We start from the raw sequence: 13,254 nt of genomic DNA on the forward strand, positions 1-13,254 counted from the left end.
CGAAAAAGCGTGATTCGGACGGGTCTCGAACCCGTAGTTCTTGTCAAGCCCAAACGAGCGTATTAACCACCACCGTTTCCTCACTCTGTAAATGTGATTTTTTTCGATCTGTGCCGACGCCCGCGGCATCTATTCGAAACATTAACTATTAATATTTACATAACATTAACAACTTACTTATATACGTCCCACTGGTGGGCACAGGCCTCCCCTCAATCAACCGGAGGGGGTATGGAGCATACTCCACCACGCTGCTCCACTGCGGATTGGTGGAGGCGTGTTTTTTACGGCTAATAGCCGGAATCAACGGCTTGACGTGCCCTCCGAAGCACGGAATCATCTTACTTTTTCGGACCATCAGGTGATTCAAGCCTGAAAAGTCCTTACCAAACAAAGGACAGTCTCACAAAGTGATTTCGACAATGTCACCATCGGGAATCGAACCCAGACCTCCAGATCGTGAGCTTAACGCTCTAACCACTAGACCACGGAAGCTGTTCTTAATATTGATTGGACCGGTAAGTCATAGTTGATGTGGAAGCGTGCATACAAATACGAATACTTTAGTATAACACAAAAGCCCTTTGGGAAGACCCAAAGGTCGACCTAAGAAGGTCGGCCTGAACCCTGCTTTGTGCTTTAATCCTACAAAATGGAATTAATTAGGACACAAGAACGATCTTGTCGCGCGATGCATCCTCTCCTTATCAGACTTTGTTTTGTAAAACTACTTACGTCATCGAAAAGTTACATAAAATGAAATGCTAATACTCGTTAGTGTCAATAAAAAGAAGATTAAAAAAAATAGTTATGCATATGCAAGTTCCATAGTAATTTAACATCCCTGCTAAGGCAGTTAAAGGCCAGTTTGAGTTTATAGGGCGAGCTGGACAAAGCGAATAGGAGATCCTTTACGAGTATGTATCACGCACACAAGTGTTTAATAAGTACCTAATTCGGACAGATGCATACAAAAGTGAATCCATATTCATTAAGGGTATCCAATACGATGCTTCCAGTAACCATATTAGGTTATACAGCATTAGGATGATTTACGGTATGTGTGAAGATAACGAACGAAATACATTGTTAATATTTTTCTTAATAATACTGCCTTTGTTCTAGATGCAAAACGCAGGTCGAAAAGTGAAGGTAAAACTGATAATTTACGTAAAGAGGTGCACTACGAAAGTAGAAGCTCATCTCAAGAAGTGAGTCAGTAAGGCTGTTAATGATAGTGATAATTTATTTGCTGAGAAAATGGTAATAGTTTTATAACTTGTAATAAGTGCCAGAAAGCGATTTAGATCTTCGGTTGAATTCGTAGAATGGATGAGGGAATTGGGTAGTTTTCTATGTCAAAGATAAAATTATGAAATTCTGAATACTAAATAAAGACATATCTAAAGATGACAAAAAAAAAATATTTTTTCTATTTAACTTATTTATGAATTTTAATAAAGTAAAATATAATAATAAGTGCGAATTTTATCACGTTTTTCAATGTCGTCTCAGGTTGCTTTTTCTATCCAAATTCCATATTTTCATAGTAATTTCGTGTTTTGACATTATGGTAAAAAGTAACTGATTTGACTACTTAGTTGGAAACTACCTTATTTTTGGATCCTTAGCTTTGCTTGCATTGGCCAAAAATCTGCCGGAAGTATAACCAAACCCGATTTTTTGTCGAAAACGGACGGAATTATAGATTAAAACTATAAAACTGGAAAGGAAATGAAAGCAAATAACCAATGTTCTTCAAATCTCAAAGCTGAATTTGGAATATTTTAAACCGTATTTAAACATTTCCAGAAAAACATTCCCCAAGGAGAGGTGGAAACTATAATAGAGTACAAGAATGTGAACTTTGATGGCAGTAAGTCCAGCAGCTCCAGTTCACTAAGCTGCACAGTCAAACATGAAATAGAGGTGATTGAATCGCAAGAGAATCGAGTTTGCCCGAGGTAATATTTTAGCTGATTCATCATCATCTCTAGCGTAATCCCGTTTTCACGAGGTTTCAATTGGTTATATCTTTAAAAAAATGTTTTTATCTACTTTATCTACTCTTTGCTCCATAAACTGCGACAAGCTGAATAGTCAGGGTTTATGGTGGGTAGTTCAAACCACAATCAGCTCTATTGTAATTTCGTGAGCATTAGCTTATATTGTAATTATTAGTTTTCCGAACGGTTTTTGTTATTGTGGCAACTACCTATGCTAAGTACGTCTTTCGCATTTATAATTAGAATACGATTGTAATTACTAACACCTATAATAAATCTTTATAAGTATTATAATTATTTGTATGACGTTTCGATATCTCAGGACTATGGAATCCCGGACTTTTGAAAGGCGTGGTTTAGACAATTTTAACGTAGTGTGACACCAACCGGCGATTACCCCTGTATGCACTATAGGAGTGCATCCAAAGATATTCCCCGGTTCGTGTAGGACTATTGCATAATTTATGGTAACAAAGGGAACTGAACTATTGGTTAGTGGACCGGGATTCTGGGGCTATGGAGGACTATGGCGCCTGTCGACCAGTGTTGGTGAACATGGATAAATTTATTATTATAAATATTGTAAAACAAAATAATATTAGACATTACTTACTGTGGTCCTGTGATACACCGGCATGCTTCTCAAAACGCGCCAGCGCTGGTTCGAATCCGGTACCGGACTTGCAAGAATGAGTAATTAAGAAAGTGCAGTTTTCCTTAATACAGTTGATTCGACCCTTATAGATGACGATACGGGTAACCACAATACAAAACATATACACTTTATTGCATCAAAATAAAAAGAAATAATTACAAAAAGTCTCTTAACTAAGTACATGGCAAATGGCGGCCTTATCGCTTAAAGCGATTTCTTCCAGACAACCATAAGGTGAGGAAAAATTGAAAGATTGTAACAGCCTCCGTGGTCTAGTGGTTAGAGCGTTAGGCTCACGATCTGGAGGTCCGGGTTCGATTCCCGATGGGGACATTGTCGAAATCACTTTGTGAGACTGTCCTTTGTTTGGAAAGGACTTTTCAGGCTTGAATCACCTGATTGTCCGAAAAAGTAAGATGATTCCGTGCTTCGGAGGGCACGTTAAGCCGTTGGTCCCGGCTAGTAGCCGTAAAATACACCTCCACCAACCCGCATTGGAGCAGCGTGGTGGAGTATGCTCCATACCCCCTCCGGTTGATTGAGGGGAGGCCTGTGCCCAGCAGTGGGACGTATATAGGCAGTTTATGTGACCACCTATCACGTTAGTCTAACAGAAAGCTCGGGGAGGTGTGGGTATTTAGTTCATCTTGCGATGCATGTACCTCTGACTCCCTCAATAGGGATGTAGGCGTGAGCAATATGTACGTATTATAGGTATGTAAAATATTGTCCTCTAGGCCAGTGACCTGTCCAGTGCAAGAATGCTCGAAGATGATAGCCTTAGACTCGGTGATGCTTCACTTCTACTTCGACCACTCCAAGGTATCGCGAATGATGCTCGGCACCACAGCAAGACAGATGATATTGAAACCAAGTACTTTGACAGTGAACACACAATGCTTGGGGATCTTCGTGATTCAAAATAAGAAAACGTAAGAAACTACTATATATAGTAGTAACTCTTATCAAGGAACAGTCTAGTAAGTACAAAAACTAAAGCGTAGGTAGGGTTCGATTCCCGGTGGGTTCCTAACACATCTAACAAGGAATCACTCTATGAGACTGATCCTAGTTTGGGCAGAACATTACCGGCTGAAATCACCTTGTCCAAAAAATAATATTCCGTGCTTCAGAGGGTACGTCAAACAGTCAGTCCTGGCTATTATTTATTAAAGTATGTAGTCGTTAAATGAGCAATAACTAGTGTGTTAGGGTTGAGCTCCCCTAAAATAGAAAAACTGATAAAGTAGGGTGATTTCCAACTAGTCAAATCAGTTACTTTTTACTAAACGTCAAATCACGAAATTACTATGGTATTTGTATGAAAAAGCAACCTGTGACGTTATAGAAAAACCTGACAAAATATCGCACTATATAAAAACGTTATCGTTTTTCGTCAGTTTTAGATCTGTATTTATTTAGTAATCAGAATTTTATAATTTATATTTGACCTAGGAGAGTACCCAATTATATTATGCATATTTTCTAGTGGCACTATTCAGCAGAAAATAGATTCTGGAGCATTTCTCAACGGAGCCTACAGTGAGTGCAAATCATTACTACTGATGGGGGCAAGAATATATACTGGAAAGCTAAAAGTTATAGACGGAAAACTTAGCACCAGCTCAATTAACCTACGAAACGTTTGTACCCAAACTGAGATTATTCCCAAGAATATGACGAAAAAGGTATGAGAAAACGTTTTTAATAGTACTAGCAAAAATGTTTTATTTGAAAAAGTTGTTTTATTAGTGAAGTTGTTTATCTAGAAGTATAAAAGAACCTATGGACCAAACTCTCGGTGTTAATAACTTTCGGGATTGCAATTTCGTTTCCAGAATAGCGACGCAGAAGGCAAAATACAACAGAGTGAAAATACCACGGCAAAAATATCTAAAGACAATTTTGATGATAATGAAGTTTTATTATTATGGCTTTGTAAATTGGATGATGGCATGGAGTCATATAGTGTAAGTTCTACAGTTACTGATAATGTCAATTTTGTAAAAACATTAAACATAAAGATCCACTTGCAGTTTCCTAATAAAACTGTGCGCAAATTATTGTACTGACTGTACTAACGGCTATTATTGGTAAAGCTCCATCTGTATCATTTCGTAAGAAACTAACAGTAACAAGGTTCCGCGCCTAACTAAGGTTCCGCGCCTAACTAAGGTTCCGCGCCTAACTAAAATGGTTACACTCAATCCATGCAGCTTCAACGTTTGACCACGTCGCCAATAGATGGCTCTTTGACCACGTCGCCAATAGATGGCTCTATATATTATTCGTTGATTTAACCTTCCATTTCAGATTACGGTATTAAGAGCAGACAAAAAACAGGGCCAAAACTACATCGGCGAAGCAGTTCACGTCAGAGAAGAACAAGATTCTCTGATGATGTACCAGAAATCCACCTGCCTGATCGTCCACGGCGCCGCAGCCAACAGACTTGTCGACGAACAAAACCAAATCTCTGTTCTTGTTAACGTTTTAGAATAATTCAAATAAACAATTATGCTTTTCACTAATTTACTATAAACTAAATCGTAAAATTAAAAAAGTAAGTTTAGATTAAAATCGCTCGCAGAATTTAGGTCCATCGTCTAACTCGTCGATGGTGGCCCGAACGTGTCCAGCGTCTTTATCAAAATTATAAACTAAAACTTTTTCGTTATCCGCATTACATTGTTTGTTCGGTGCGTTCAAATCGTTCTGCATATAAACTTCGTATTCTGGATTCTTGTATTTATTCTTCTGGTGGATCGGAGTGGTCTCCTTATTCAAGAAATCTAGTGGTAATTCGTGTTGTTTATTATATTTCTTAGCAGGGACAGGATATTTGAACGACTCCAACACGTCATATTGACCAGTCTCTACAGGCTCGTTCTTCATAGAATTGTCAGTTTTGAATTGTTTTTCAGGTTGCACAGTAGGCTCAGCCTTTTCCTTATTCGAAAGCACTTTAATGCTGTTTAACTCGACACTAAAAACATTAATTAAGAAAATTAATTATTTCCGTTTTTTCATGATTTATGTGTTGTTTATCTTGTAGGAGATTGCTGTAGGTATAAGCAAAATACGAGTCTAAATCTGCCAACGTATTCTTGAGCTGACTATGTAATAACCTATCTTTCATCATATCCTTAGCATTACTTATCCCATTTTTCACAGAGTCCGCTTAACTAAACTGAAGATTTGATAGGTCCGATTTTTCACAGAAGCGACCGCCTGTCTGACCTTCCAACCCGCGAAGGGAAAACCAGTCCAATACAGATTAGGTTACATACCTCCGAAAATGTATTTCTCGGAAATGTGGGTTTCCTCACGATGTTTTTCTTCACCGCTGAGCACGTGGTAATCATTTATGATCCAAACATGAATTCGAAAACAAATTCAACAATCATTGGTTTAGGCCTGTGCTGGATCCGAACCTGCGACCTCAAAGTGAGAGGCAAGCATTCTACCAACTGACTACCACGGGTCCCCATCAATAACCCATAATAATGATAACTAATAATATAATGATATGTAATAATGATAACTATACAATACTTACCCATAGCTAGAATCATCAGCGTAGTACTTCACTTGTATAGGGTTACCGTCCTTATCAACGTATGCATATTTTCCTATTATTGTTCCGTTAGGGAATGTTTTCTCGTCTGGCTGAGCTCCTACTTCCGGTTTTAGTGTCGGATAACCTGATACAAATTTTAAATCTATTACAAAAAAAAAACTCGCAACTTGTAAAAACTCTATGTTTAATATTGTGTTTTAGTACGATTATTAGGATAATATCTGTCTAGTCCACTAGCTACCAATATTTTATTAATTTACATAGATGAGATTATATCCAACAGTATCACTCCACTGAATTTGATATGTGTTTGAATTCAGATTTGGATCATAATTGATATGACGTGATTTCTATAATATATGCCCAGTTAATGGCAATTGGCTCGGCTTCCGAGTACATTCCGCTTAGGGACGGTACTGAAAAGTATCGGCGTCCGAAGGACGTAATATACGATCCCGACGACCCGATTACTCTAGCCATAGAGGCAGCCAATCAGCTCGCGACACCAAACACTTCAGGTCCCCGATACCGACCCCGCCGGCGTGGTCGACGATTTCCCTCATTCAGCGCTTATCGCTATCGACCCACTAGGGTCGATTAATTCTTTCAAATATTTTTCCTCTCAGACGACGCCCTGAGCCGAGGTTCGCGCCCAACTGGGCACCCTCAGGCCTGTTGTCTTAAACGTTGTACCGGGTGAGAGCCTTCAGCGCTCCCCATTTGTCCGGCCAAGTAGTTAATGCCATCTGCGGAAAATCTACAATAAGTCACGTCAAAAAAAAAAAAAAAAAAGGCAATTGGCTATTACATGGGACTTAAACATAGCTACCGAGGAGTGGGTGTGCGTGGGGTGCTACTATGCTCCTCTGCCTACCCCTTCAAGGATACAGAGAAAAGAAAAAACTCTCTTCTAAACTGCGAGCGAGTTCCGAAGTAAATGCATAACAAGGGAGCATTTAAATAGAGAACTGTGCTAAAACCAACATTACGTTTACGACTCTCCAGAATTAATGCTTCATGATTTATCTTTCACGCGGTAATTTTATTTTATACAACTTACCTTTTACAGCGGCAAAAAATAAAAGAAATATATTTAAGTTACAAATAAAAGTAGCGTGATTTCGGGCAAGAATTCGCATCATCTTAACAAAATTAAAAAAATCGCTTACACAAGACAAACAAACAGTGTCATCTGTCATACCGAACGTCACTTTTTTACCATAAAGTAATTGATTGTATTTAAAATTAAGTGCCGTAAAAAAGAGTTGAAACATTATAAAATTATATTTGTTTAATATAAGTAAATAAATACCCTTTCATAAGGGTGAATCTCAAAATTTCAAGTTTGGTGGCGAAATTTCATATTATTTTTTCGTGAAAAATTGGGTTCCGACATGAAAAAGATCCAAAAGGATTCTCGGTTCCGACATGAAAAAGGAATTTTTCAATTCCCAATTTTCCCAATTTCCCCAATTTTTCACGAAAAAATTATATGACAGTTGCCACCAAACTTGACACATTTTGAGATTCACCATAAATAACATTCCGTTTTAACCACTGAGGCTGCAACACCTCATAAGCTGAGACTAGAGAAAATAAAGAGGTGAGTAGATAGTAAAATAAATGTTAGTACCTACACAAATAAAACTTGTAATTGTTGTATAATCCTCTCGCGCCCAACTGGGTACTTACCCTCAGGCCTGCGGTTTTAAATTTTTGTACCAGGTGGAACACTCAGCGCTCCCCATTTGTCCGGCCAAGTAGTTAATGCCATCAGAGGCACATACAAACAGCACGTCAAAAAATAATTGTTGTGTGCCTGATTTTTGGTACTTACAAAATATTATAACTCAAACAAAACCAACAAAGTATAAAATATGGAAGTTGGCTTTATTTATGTTGGGGGTAATTTCAAAAACCACTGAATAGATTTTCATGCGGTTTTTAAGTATAAGATTTGTATTTATTCCAGGAAATTATATAGAATAAAAATTGTATACGACTATATTCCCAATTGGTGTAGGCGAGTCATGAAAAAATAAAACTAAACCTATGACTTAATATATTATTATATAATAAATTAATTATAAGATAAATCGGTCATTACAATTTTATTTGATAAATGATCAATAAACAGGTTATCTAAGCTGGTACACTTAAACTAAATATTAAATACCTGGAAATAAATACATTAAGGAACATTTTGACGGATTTCATACCCTTCTCCATCAAACAGCAGGTAGGTAGCATGAAATCGATTTCATTAATCATTATACAATTTAAAAAAGCACATTGTTTCAACTTAAAATCAATCTTCTATATACGAACTTGGAGGCCCAACCAAGTTATATTGAGGCCTATGTACGTTGTTATTGTGGTTCTTAATAGGTTTCTTCGGTCGAGTCCAAGTAATGGATGATTCTGTAGCCGAACTAGGATTCAAATTTGGAATAAACGGCCTCTGCTCGACGACCTGAGGTTTGTATGGAGAATCATTCATTACCCTGTAAATGAAAAAAGTCGGTTCATTTAATTTTTTTTTGGCATGACGCGTTTTGCGTATTTGCCACCGACAAAACGAGGAAACATTTCATAAAAATAAATGGAATTTAGTGAAACAGGAATTTAGGAAGAAGGATCAGAGTATAGGGATATATAGGATAGGATTATAATTTTATATCATTAACACATAAATATGGATAAGAATTTATATATATATTTCTTTTTGAGTATAAATGATGACCCTTTTTATAACACCCAGACACAATAAATACGTCTTGCTCCCATTGTTATTCTGGTCAAAATATCAAGCTCAAAATTATTTTTATGTATGCTTCTGCAATTAGATTATATTTTCGCTTAATTATGTACTCGAGTAATAACAAAAAAAAGGTAATTATCACGACACATCGTCCCTTAGCTTACAACACCGCTCAAGTCGAAAATTGGCGGTTTTTACATATTAATGCCATTGGATGAAGAAAATAAAGGTTAAAATAAAGTAAATCGTCAAAATAAGTATAAATAATTATTTATTAACCGCTAACTAGAGTATGTATTAAGTAGCAATAAAAAAATCTACAGATATTTTAAATAAGACATTTTATTTCGTCTCCTGTAACGTTGGTAAAAATGACTTAAGCGGTGTTGTAAGCTAAGGGACGACATGGAGCTGCTTGATAGTATATTAAAAGGTCCTCCTGAGCATTATAACCTGCAAAAATAAATTATCGACTATCATGCAAAGAGATCCCCCTTATCACAGGAAAGCTACAAACCTTAGTATGATCGTCTATTTATCAAAAAAACTTTTGTATACAGTATCATTCGAAAAGTAATGATAAAATTACCGGTAAAGTGAGTATGGATTTTGAGAAGCAATCCAGCTATTGTAGTTATCTGTTTGCAGGAGTAGTAGTATAAGAGAGCGGTGTAGAATCGGCGACAGCGGTTCTCATACAAAATGCACGTTAGGGCCTTTCCATCCTTTCTTCTTTTCCGTGCTCTTCATACACTCCACCATCTATCAGCGTACACAAAATGTATGTGTGTGTGTGTGTGTGTGTGTGTGTGTGTAGGTAGGTAGGTATATAAACTTACCTATACCCCCTCTCGTCAGCGATATACCGATAACGCTGCGGTCTCCCCCACGCGTCTACATAGCCATAGCTCCCGACCACCGTGCCGTTAGCATACCGGTCTTCCGTCCTGAACTGGCTGTTGCCGGTCCCCGGGTCCACCACGTCATAACCGTAGGAGTAGGTGCCCGGTTGACCTAATAACAATGCCAAAGCAGTTTAAGTTTTTTGTTTTTTTTTTTAATTTGTATCAACCAACAATGATACAATATGGTTTACTAATTAATATTACAATATTTGCCTTGGTAATTGTACCACCAGCGGCGTTGACCGCATTTTACTAAATAAATAAAGAGGAAGCAGATTGAACCTCAAATTATTACAATAATTTATTAATACAAGAAAGAAAGAAATGTACTTAATGAAATGTATCAATACAATAGAAAATAATTTGTAACTATTGCTTATTACTTAGTATTGATGAAGGACAGTTAATTACAAGATGAGAGTATGATACTTTAATACTATGATTGTACCAACGGTTACGCACTCGTCCCCTACGATAAAGGTTTATCTTGGGATCAGTTTTAGTACTATCATGGTGTCCGTAGGCACCAGGGTTGATAAGGTGGGAATTCGGCCTCATAACCCACATGATAAAAGAGAAGAAGTATTGTCATATAATAAACTGATGAGCTCGGTGGCGCAGCGGTTAATGCGCTCTGTCTGCGATTGTTGAAGTAAAGCAACTTTCGCAAAGGCCGGTCATAGGATGGGTGACCACATAAAAAAAAAGTTTTCATCTCGAGCTCCTCCGTGCTTCGGAAGGCACGTTAAGCCGTTGGTCCCGGCTGCATTAGCAGTCGTTAATAACCATCAATCCGCACTGGGCCCGCGTGGTGGTTTAAGGCCCGATCTCCCTATCCATCCATAGGGAAGGCCCGTGCCCCAGCAGTGGGGACGTTAATGGGCTGATGATGATGAAACTGATAGGATCCGTAATAGCCTTGTTCGGACAACGTGTGACTTACTTCGTAATATCTTGGGTTCGAATCCCAGCTCGGGCTTTAAACCACTGAATTCGACTTTATGAGTTTGAATTTACACTTACCGTCTATATTATTATAAAAGTAGTAAGGCATGGATTGTGTGTAAGTCACTCTAGCTTGTCTTGGTGCTGATATGACCCTAGATTGGCTAGTGGTTACAATCAGGAACAACTAAAACAAAAAAAATACTCAAGAACACATATTATTGCAAATTATTTTTAACAACAATCATCTAGTGTTGTAACATTGAAAAGTCGTTACCAAAATTGTCCTTTTGGATGTCAGAACAAGTCAGAACAAGTTTGGTGATCAAATACGTCAATGTAAGTGTAGCAAAAGTACATATCTTCGTAAGTGCCTGTTTCAAAAATAAAAAAACTCAATAAAACCTTGATTTTCTTTTAAATTATTTTCATTACGGGTAAAAATTTAGACTACAAAGTGACTACAAAATATTTAACTGGTTTGAAACTAGCTTGCCTATTGTGAGATTTTGTAAACAAAAAACACATTCGAAAGTGGTTTTTCAAAAAGGCTTTCACTATAAGCTGACGATATTTAAAATTTACTCGAAAAAAATTCACTCTTAAGATATAATTTATCTATAAACATTTTTTAAATAAAAATACGTAAGTACATAGACAATTTTTTTTGGTCTACCTATCCTGATAGAAATTGCGAGCGTGCGTACACACGCTCACAAGGTACAGGATAGGTACTGTATAGATACAGTATGTATCAATTTCAAACTGCTCCTATTAAGGAACGGATGCAAAAACTTGTTGAGATAAATTCCCTCCGGTATCAATTACATCTAACTTTTTGCGTGTATTAACGTCAGATTGAGTAATGTCTTGTATCATTCACTGTCGAACTTCTATCCAAAGCGAGTAACTGAGAGAAAATGTTTAGGTATGTAGTATTGTTTTTTAGATACCTACTAACTTTGTCACGATTACTTTTACAACAAAAAAACGCTTACATACAGGGTGTTAGTGTTACGAAAACTTTGAGGGATGATTCAGACCATGATTCTGAGTCGATATCAAGATAAATTTTTCGTCGCTAAAGTATGGAACTGAAATTAATTTAAAAAAAACTGTAAAATTTTCATGACTTTTCCGACATGAAATTATACTTGATATCAACTCAGATTCACGGTCTGAATCATCTCCTTCAGTATTCGTTACAGTGTCACTAACACCCATACGCAATTGTATGGCTACCTGTATTACTTGTACTGGGTGTAAGTGACATCGTAACGCATACTGAGAGGGATAATTCAGACCATTATTCTGAGTGAATATCAAGTAATTTAAAATACTAAAAAAATCATGAATATTGCAACGGAAAATTCCACTTGATATCAACTCAGAACCATGGTCTGAATCATCTCCCTTAGTATTCGTTACGATGTCATTAACATCCTGTATTATTCGATAATTCGAACTATTCTGAATGAATATTGATTAATATAGAGATTCGTAGAAACAACACACTACATCTTACGCCTTAACACTGACCTGCCCTTATAAATCGAAGAAGCTTCCTTCAGTATTATTTTTGTTGGTGTTTTTGTGTTGTTTAATAACAAAAATTACGTTAATAATTAGATACTTCTGCAGGGTAGCTTTAATTAAGAATAAAATAAACAAGTACAATGTATATGAACGATAATTTAGTCTTTGGTATTCGGCTTAGAATAAGGACATTTCTATCAGAATAACTAATTGTTTTAGATTTATCTAATAATTATATCAATGAAAAAACAAAGTAAAATTGGACCTCAAACAATATTTACAAACGCCTGTAAGTACATTGAAAGCAACAACGCACGTCACTTGATTGCTTCCATTGCGCTAAACAAGGAAATCTTGAACAGAAATAGGTACTCACGATAAATCCTTGTAAAAACTCCATATCTCCACACTTTCTTCACGGAACACCTTCTTCCGCGACTATCTGTTTGGAAATGTTCACGGCCAAAAGGTGTTCGCTCACCTGAGCTCCGTCTATATGGGTGTTTCCTTTTAGCGATATTTTAGTAGGTAAAACATGAACTCTGTACCGTCGGTGAAAAGTAATACAACTCGAGTTGTATCACTTTTGAGTTATTAGCACACACTTCATGTTCAAAAAATTCCCTTTCTTTCTGTCTAATTCTCGTAACTGTAGCTATTATAAATACGGAGATAATTTTTGTGTCTAGTGATATAAGTACTGTTTGTGAAGGATTCATGCTGTTATAACACGTGTAACATAATTCATCTTAACTTGCATTAAAGTGAAATGAAGATTTTCACTAAATATTTTGGTGTAAGTAAATGCAACTCAACATATATTAAAATACACGCAATCCTTGAATTCTCACAGTCCGTGTTTAATG

The sequence above is a fragment of the Pectinophora gossypiella genome, chromosome 5 (assembly GCF_024362695.1).
Source record: "Pectinophora gossypiella chromosome 5, ilPecGoss1.1, whole genome shotgun sequence".
NCBI lineage: Eukaryota > Metazoa > Arthropoda > Insecta > Lepidoptera > Gelechiidae > Pectinophora > Pectinophora gossypiella.